The following is a 9344-nucleotide window of genomic DNA, read 5'->3' as shown; positions in this document are numbered from 1 at the left end:
TTGTTTTAGGCAGAATGTATACTTCTGTATAACCGCACTTTTCTTAATAAGTTTATGGGATCAGTCAACTTTGAACTAATATTTCTCGGCAAGCAGATGTACGAATTATTCTGCTATGATTTTTACCCATTTACATTTCACTTTGTCTTGTATGTACGGTATAGAGTGGGCTTTTAAGCCTTACACTCACTAGTCAGTAGTATGTATTGCATATTACATTTACATATATTTGTTACAATCATATTTGTTCAATACTGTTTGTGTACACTTATTTAACACTTCGCTTACCTTTTCAACACAGCTTAGCAATTTTTTTAGTGCTAAATTTGACCTCCTTCAAATTTCCATAACATCGTCACTCCCAGTAAGAAACAAAACCTTATCCACCTAAATTTCAGTAAATGCTTCCGAAATATATTCTTTCAATTTATCCACTGTGTGCGTATTTCTCTCGTAAACTTACTATTTACTATACCTCTCCAAAAAGAAACCCACAGACTTAGTTAAGGTGAAAGTGGTGGCCAATCCATGCTGATTCTTCTCCTGAAACAACGCTGTAAAATGTTTTGTTAAGATAGTTCCTTATTACCAAAGCACAATGCACAGGTGCTCTTTCTCGTTGAAAGAACAGATGGACAAAATTAGCTCTGGTGCCGGGTTGTAGCGCTACCAGGTCTTGAAACGTTTCTAGATAATCTGTCCCATCCACATTTCCATCAGAGAAAACTACTGTTGTCATGAAACGAGACCAGATTCTTTCGCCTCGTCTTGTATATACAAAGCACGTATAGTCTTGCGTCTCGTCTCGAAAAGGTATACTCGTCTCGTGTCGTATCTCATCTCGAATGGTTCTCTCTCGTCTCGTAAACGATACGAGACACGAGAGAAATATCTCGTGTCGTGGCAAAACAAGAGCGACTGAGGCCCACAAAAACAGATGTTATGCCAAGTTTTTAAAATTACAACTTTTAACAAAGTTTGGTTTGGTTAACAGAGCACCACACAAAACACGACTACAGCATTCCAACAACGACTGCTTACTTTCGAGTGAACCAGTAATGAATTACTACGACAGGAATATTTGTCAATATCGTCGGTACAGTCGGAAGGTAAGCCTTCTCCACTTATTCTGAAATCCTTTTCTCAGAACCACTTCAACAAACAAGGAGGCCCATGTAACTTTCCAATTTCAAAAATGGCTTAGGTTCGAATAACACCATAAAACTATATATATATATATATATATATATATATATATATATATATATATATATATATTGTTGTCAAACCAGCATCCTTTCTAAACTCAGTACCCCGAAAAGGGCTGACGTTCCTGTCTTTGTTCGGAACGAGAAAGACCATGAAACAACGGTTAAAATTGCCATTAAGAGAACTTATGCTTCTATAACAGGACTTTTATACATAAATATCTCCATCTGCCTCCGGACTGAAATCTTCTGAAACATTGATTGATCTTGATGAATGCTTTAACATTGTACTTTAATCTGGGGTAGTCTCACGAAATAATTAAACTTGAAAGGATTGAAAATGGAAACGAAAGCTGTTTGTAAGAACCATATATATATATATATATATATATATATATATATATATATATATATATATATATATATATATATATATATTCAGGGTGTTAAAGAATTATACCGACAAACTGTAAGAGCTCATACCTCAAATCAAGATAAGATAAAAAGTTCATATGGACCTATGGCGAAAAGTGCATAGTTTCATAGCTAGGGCTGTCCAAAATCGTGAAAAGATCAAATTTCGAGAGACCATATTTCGAATTCCAGACACTGTGGAGGGTGGTGATTATCAGCGTAAAGGGTGGTGATGATTATCAATGCATACTCAATTCAAAAGTGCGTATTCCGTCAATTTTCAATAGGTGTACAGGGTATTCCCTACAGGGTGTAATTCTCAGGTATGTTCTCAATAGAGGTTTCACATATACCCTGATTTCAAAGAGGGTCCAAAGCAGGCAGGAGGTAAGCCTTAACAACAATTGACATCCAGTGATTCGGAGGAAAGTCGAAAGTGTTAGGCACCGGCAACTTAATGATTTTTTGTGTGTGTGTGTGTGTGTGTTCGGAATAATGTGTGATGTGATGTATTTCTTCACGTTATATTTCACGTTTTCTTCATTTATAAGCGTAAAAGAAAACATCGCAGTATGCGTTTTCCAGAGTACGAGAGACCGACATCATTAACGCTTCCAACATTTCGCCAAAGAATTCCGTGTTCACTGCTATCAATGCTTATTGCTTTTCTACTTTAGAACAATCATAAAGTCAGAGCATATCTCAAAATTCGGTTGATGGCATGTCTGAGAATTTTTCCCTGCATATAATACTCTGTACACCCATTGAACTTTAATGAAATATGCATTTTTGGATTGCGTATGCGTGACTTCCTTTACGCTGATAAGGACCACCATACACAGTTTCTCGAATTCGAAATAGAGCTACTTGGAATTTGGCTATTTCGCGATTTTGGACAGCCCTAGCTCTGAAACTATGCACTTTTGCCCACAGGTATATATGAACTTTTTCTCTCATTTCGATGTGAGGAATCACCTCTTACAATTTGCTGTTATAGTACATTAGCATCCTATATATATATATATATCCAGTGGCGGATCCAGAATATGATCAAGGGAGGGGCTAAACCATAGTTTGCAGTTTTATCCAATGTAAAGTCCAATTTATTCCGAGTTAATAAATTTTTAAACAAATTGAAAAACTGTTTTTGCATTTTCGAGACACGGGAGGAAACGAAACATTTCACGAGACGTATCCTTTCGCGTCTCGTCCCAAAAACAAGACAAGTAGTCTGTCTCGTCTCGTGTCTTGTCTCAAAGGGTTCTGTTTCTTCTCGTTTACGAGACTAGACGAGACGAGGAGTGTCTCGTCTCGTGGAAACACTAGAGAAAACTATGAGAAACACCAGAGTATGACTGCAGGAGACCCAGGTTCGATTCCCGGCGCGAGTCTGTGTGGTTCGGATTCCACTTTAATCAGTAGGTCCACGTCTCATATAGCCTCGCTGCTGAACAGGTCGTTAAATCCTAAATCAAATCAAAATCAAATCAACTAGAGTAACACTTCCGGCAACACCTCCACTGGACCGTACACCTCACACTATGATGCCTAGGTTGTTAAGGTGGAAAATGATGGTAACATGAGAATTGTCATCAGTCCAATACACACAGTTATGCCCGTACACCTGACCTAACAATTTGAAAGAAACCTCATCTGGCTATATGATCTTATTCAGAAGGCTCCACACCAATTTGATTAAGCATCAAGAAATGTAATAGAATTCAAAACCAATACATGAGTAAATAGTATTACTACAACCTAGGTAAAGAATATAGAATAATGGTTTGGAACTATTATTTGGAAGTGTTACATCTAAGACGTGATTACTTTTGGTCCTCTCAATAATAGGTGTAATAAAAAAAATGTGGAGTTACTAGGAAACAATACATCACAGCAGGCGTTATTCCGAAGATGAGTAACCATTCAGGTCGCACATCCTAACATTTTCGACTTTTGTCGACGTGTTATGTATTACTGTTGTCAAGGATTATATTTTCCCACTTAGTATCCACCTTTAACCCTTCGAACAAGGAGTTAAATACCCAACAACCGTTGCGAAAGGCGGCAATTTTAAATCACCAAAACAGCAATTTTTACGTAATGTCATAAAATTAAACATATATTAAAGACCATTCGCTCAATTACAATGAAGTTTTCAGAACTTGTAAACGAAACTTTACGCTACATAAAAATGTGTAAATAGTCACATTTACAATAGTAACAAAAATATTAATACAAATAAAACCATGCATGTTGCCTACAAAATATTCCTTCTGTTTCGTGCTCTTGTTAGTTTAGAAGTCCTACTTTGAATTATACAGATTGAGAAACCAACACATGGCAACACATTGCACTGTACTCTTGAGTGACATACGTTTCCGTTCATGGGGAAAAGCAACGGGTGCAGAATATGCATCATTTGTTCACTACTACACGAGACGTATACGAGTACGGCGAACCGCCTCTAGAGGCGTTATGAGAGTCCGTACACGTGTATGTCGAACCCGCTTGAAGAGTTAATTCAGAGCACATCCGAGAATTTTGTTGGGAACATGTCTGGGAATTATTTTGTATAGGGAATCCTTTTCGTGCTCATTAAACATTGATGAAAAGTTACATTTGCATCCATTCCTTCCTTTACGATGATATGGACGACCCTCCACGTTGAAATAAAATATGTTGAACTGTTCAATTCAACAAACATCGCAAATCAGAAGATATTACAATGACTTGTGACGTCGTAAATAAAATAGCGCGATACTTGAAATCACCTTTGAAATCAGATTTATTGATATTCGAGTCTTGATGTGCATAGTTTTCGCATTGATGTAGATTAACTGTCTTGGAACAACGATCTAGTTATTAAGAAATATTGACATTTTCATTGTTAGCATAGCACCAATATTGTAACGCGCTGAGGCTAAGATGACAATGTGATGGGTGACAGCGGAAAACGGAAAACCCGAAGTACCCTCCTCCACACATAAAATATTTGTCCATCATAAACTTTACTTCGCGAGGGCGGATCAAGCTAGGGATCCCATACATCAGACGTGAGAGCTTTTCCACTGAGCTACCGAGCAGACCAACATAGCACCAGAGCGAAGCAAAGTCAGCACGCTATGCTTCTTTCTAACCAAGATAGACCGAAAAACCTGATGAACTTTCAAAGATTATGAGCTTTCTAGGGTACAACCACTTACTGTCAATACAACGGTGACAGCAATAATGACATTGAATTTTGCACCTGTAATTGTGACGGCCGCAGCAGTCAAAGGGTGAAAGAAATATGCAATGAATAGTCTTACCTGGACATATGGACGTCTCCAGAAGTGAAAGACGATTTGATTTTTCTTCTTTTTGTTATCCTAAGTGACTTGTTTTGCGCACACTTGAAGAAATAGATGTAAATTAATAAATATTTCAGATTGCTCCACACAAATTTTATATTTAAAAAAAGAATCAGTGTTCAAGCTTAGCGATTGTTTTGAAACCTGTTTTAACAGAGATGCCCGTTTTAGATTCACACACGTCCATAACTTATCTCCAGCAATTCCAAAAGCAATTAAAATATGCATTTTACCTACGACTAGCAAAAATGGTCATTCCAACACTTGGTGAGGATTGAGCACTGGTTACGGGTCAATTATTGCTCAATAAAAAAATGAATGGATTTCTTATCTTGAACGTTTATAGAAAGTGCGTCAGCCAAACAAGCATTTACTGTAGAAGTAATATTAAAATATCGTTGTATGCTCCGCGAAGACTACTGTTCATTTTGAATTCACGCTTCCGGAATTAGATTTTAAGTGGTAATGTTATGTTCAAGTGCGAGTGTTTTAGCTGCATTGTTTAGTGTCACTCTCTTTGGACTCACAAACCAAAAAGTATATTTTAATGGTAAGTGTTCTGCCTGCAAAAGGATTTAAGTATATTCATTATTATATGCATCAAACATTAATTAATGAAATAGGGCACGATCAGTGCACAAAGTGTTAAGTCTACGACTTCATCTTGTACATAATTCATCTTAAGAATCTTTATCTGAAACTCCTTTCAGAGCTGAAAAACATTCATCTCCAGACATTGTAAATAACTCAATTAATCTGGGCCAGTATGCCGCCCCATGTAGTGGCATCATTTGCCGCATCTTCCTTCAGAAAGAACAAATCTTAAAAGCCAGGATTTTAAATATGCTACCCCATAATTAATAACGAAGGAGAAAAGTGCACCCGCACTCAGAAAGGTCTAAACACTGCCAAACAATCTCGTTGTGTCTGTTTATTTTGCTTTCAATAATAAGCTATTATGTTAGTGAAAATATACCCGCAGATCAAAGAGGTAATTCCTTTTATAGAATTCAATATCGAGCTTCAATCTCAATATATCAGTTTGCAGTTCCAGTGCAACTAGTTCTTTTATCCTTATTTGTTGATCTTTCTGCCACATCTGTTATTTTTTTTAAAGTTTCCCCTTTAATGATAAGGAACTTGTTTGTGACAAAGACAAGACTAGTTTTCATATCAAAACTGTGATAACTAACTAAATGGAACAGGTGTTCGCTACTGTTGGAGAACTGAGTTCTTGTATTTGACAACAATTAAGCAATTCATGCTGCGATATGTTTGACAAATTTGCTTTAGCATTGTCCATTTGACCATAAAATGACTAAAGGTCTCAAAACGACTAATATTTTAGCGTCTGACTTGTAAAACCAAGAAAGAGTCCGGTGTTGCAGTTCACACAGGTTAGGTGTTACAAGTTTGACACAGAGCCAGTGAGGAAATGACGGTGTTAAAGGAATAAATGAATGAGCGATGGAATGCGGAAATAGGAACTGCATCATGGTGTATAACTCTGTAATGTTCATAATAGCGGGACCACATGATAACCGCTAGCCGTTAAAGTAATAATATTGATAGCAATATTATCATCAAAAATGAAGCAAGGGGGCTCAGTGGTAGGGTATTTATGTCTGATGCGTGGAGTCCCTGATACGATCCCCCAACCAAATAAGGTTGTGGTGGACAACTTCGTGTCCGTGTGTTTTCTCTAAGAAAGTCTAAGAAATACTAAATTAAATTTCTAGTACTACAGCCAAAAGCTACGGACTGCAAGACCTTTCATGTTCAACTGGGTGAAGAGTGGCCAGCTCATTGGTTCCTAGGCGCCGTTATCTCTGGCTTTCTGAATCGGAGAGTGGCCAGCTCATTGGTTCCTATGCGCCGTTATCTCTGGCTTTCTGAATCGGAGAGTGGCCAGCTCATTGGTTCCTAGGCGCCGTTATCTCTGGCTTTCTGAATCGGAGAGTGGCCAGCTCATTGGTTCCTAGGCGCCGTTATCTCTGGCTTTCTGAATCGGAGAGTGGCCAGCTCATTGGTTCCTAGACGCCGTTATCTCTGGCTTTCTGAATCGGAGAGTGGCCAGCTCATTGGTTTCTAGGCGCCGTTATCTCTGGCTTTCTGAATCGGAGGGTGGCCAGCTCATTGGTTCCTAGGCGCCGTTATCTCTGGCTTTCTGAATCGGAGAGTGGCCAGCTCATTGGTTCCTAGGCGCCGTTGTCTCTGGCTTTCTGAATCGGAGAGTGGCCAGCTCATTGGTTCCTAGGCGCCGTTATCTCTGGCTTTCTGAATCGGAGAGTGGCCAGCTCATTGGTTCCTAGGCGCCGTTATCTCTGGCTTTCTGAATCGGAAAGTGGCCAGCTCATTGGTTCCTAGGCGCCGTTATCTCTGGCTTTCTGAATCGGAGAGTGGCCAGCTCATTGGTTCCTAGGCGCCGTTATCTCTGGCTTTCTGAATCGGTGGGTGGCCAGCTCATTGGTTCCTAGGCGCCGTTATCTCTGGCTTTCTGAATCGGAGGGTGGCCAGCTCATTGGTTCCTAGGCGCCGTTATCTCTGGCTTTCTGAATCGGAGAGTGGCCAGCTCATTGGTTCCTAGGCGCCGTTATCTCTGGCTTTCTGAATCGGAGAGTGGCCAGCTCATTGGTTCCTAGGCGCCGTTATCTCTGGCTTTCTGAATTGGAGAGTGGCCAGCTCATTGGTTCCTAGGCGCCATTATATCTGGCCTTCTGAATCGGAGAGTGGCCAGCTCATTGGTTCCTAGGCGCCGTTATCTCTGGCTTTCTGAATCGGAGAGTGGCCAGCTCATTCGTTCCTAGGCGCCATTATATCTGGCCTTCTGAATCGGAGAGTGGCCAGCTCATTGGTTCCTAGGCGCCGTTATCTCTGGCTTTCTGAATCGGAGAGTGACCAGCTCATTGGTTCCTAGGCGCCATTATATCTGGCCTTCTGAATCGGAGAGTGGCCAGCTCATTGGTTCCTAGGCGCCGTTATCTCTGGCTTTCTGAATCGGAGAGTGACCAGCTCATTCGTTCCTAGGCGCCGTTATCTCTGGCTTTCTGAATCGGAGAGTGACCAGCTCATTGGTTCCTAGGCGCCATTATATCTGGCCTTCTGAATCGGAGAGTGGCCAGCTCATTGGTTCCTAGGCGCCGTTATCTCTGGCTTTCTGAATCGGAGAGTGGTCCAGCTCATTGGTTCCTAGGCGCCGTTATCTCTGTTCTCTATTCACGCCCACAGATCGTAAATTTTGATACATATGGTGAAGAAAAGGAGGTGAAAAAGATGAAAAATAAAATCTTTAAGTTTTACATCCCACGTTATGTTTTACGTCCCAATTTTCGGCGTCCACCCAGTGTCGTGAGGTAAACTGCGGAGTCACGTGAATAAAACACGTGACTGCCACCAGGTCTAGAAAACTCCTGATGCGTCTGTTTGGGACGGAGTCGCAGCGCACTGACCACGTGCTCGCCGGCCGCTAGGCGAGACGTAGTTCAGCCAGTCGCTAGCAGATGGCGCTGGAGTAGGCTTAGGTTCACCAGGGGGCTGTTATGCCTAGTGGTTTGGTTTTTACTATACTATTGCATAACAATATCTGAAAGTGAACTTATTTTTCTTCATTTTTTCTCCATTTTTTACGTATATAAAAGTTATCAAACAAATGGGTTTCCCAAAACATTTTTTCTTGTGAATAGTTTATTGGCACTATCTATGATTCCTGTGATTCTACAACCTGTGATTCTAAGTTTGCAGTGAGTTTAGGACTTGATGAGTGTGCAATAGCAATCCATGTTTCAACTACTACTACTACTACTACTACTAATAATAATAATAATAATAATAATTTGCTTTTGATAGATAGTTTAGACATCATGCGCTATTAATTACAATCTCTGTTCACAAAGTTCGGTGAATGTGTCTACATTTGGAATGGATTGTTGTTATACCTGAAACGGCAGTTACTGTCCTTCGAAGTAGTTTCTGTTGATGGTAACGCACTTGTAGAAATGACTGTACAAGCAGTGGCGTATACTGAAAGTTTATTCTTGTATCTTCTTAACTGTACAGATAATATCTTAACTGTACAGTCAGAAATAATATTAAGTATAGCTTGAAGCTATCATTTCTTATACCTCCAACCTATACTTAATATTGTGGCTGACTGTAGAACATCATTTCTCACTGTATTCCATATTTCTGAGCATCTTAAGTATATACTTACACAAGAACTGTATTCGCAATGTACAGTATATGCTAGTTATAACTTAGTTTATGTTAGGCCCGGTATCAAATAAATAAAGAGCCGCGGCGAATCAGTGGTAGAGCGCTCCCCTCTGGTGTGTGGAGTTCTTGGTTCAATCCCGCCCGATAAGTTGGCTATGTG

Source organism: Thermobia domestica, chromosome 17 (genome assembly GCF_964235325.1).
Source record: "Thermobia domestica chromosome 17, izTheDome1.hap1.1, whole genome shotgun sequence".
NCBI classification, from domain to species: domain Eukaryota; kingdom Metazoa; phylum Arthropoda; class Insecta; order Zygentoma; family Lepismatidae; genus Thermobia; species Thermobia domestica.
This window is presented reverse-complemented; position numbering follows the sequence as displayed.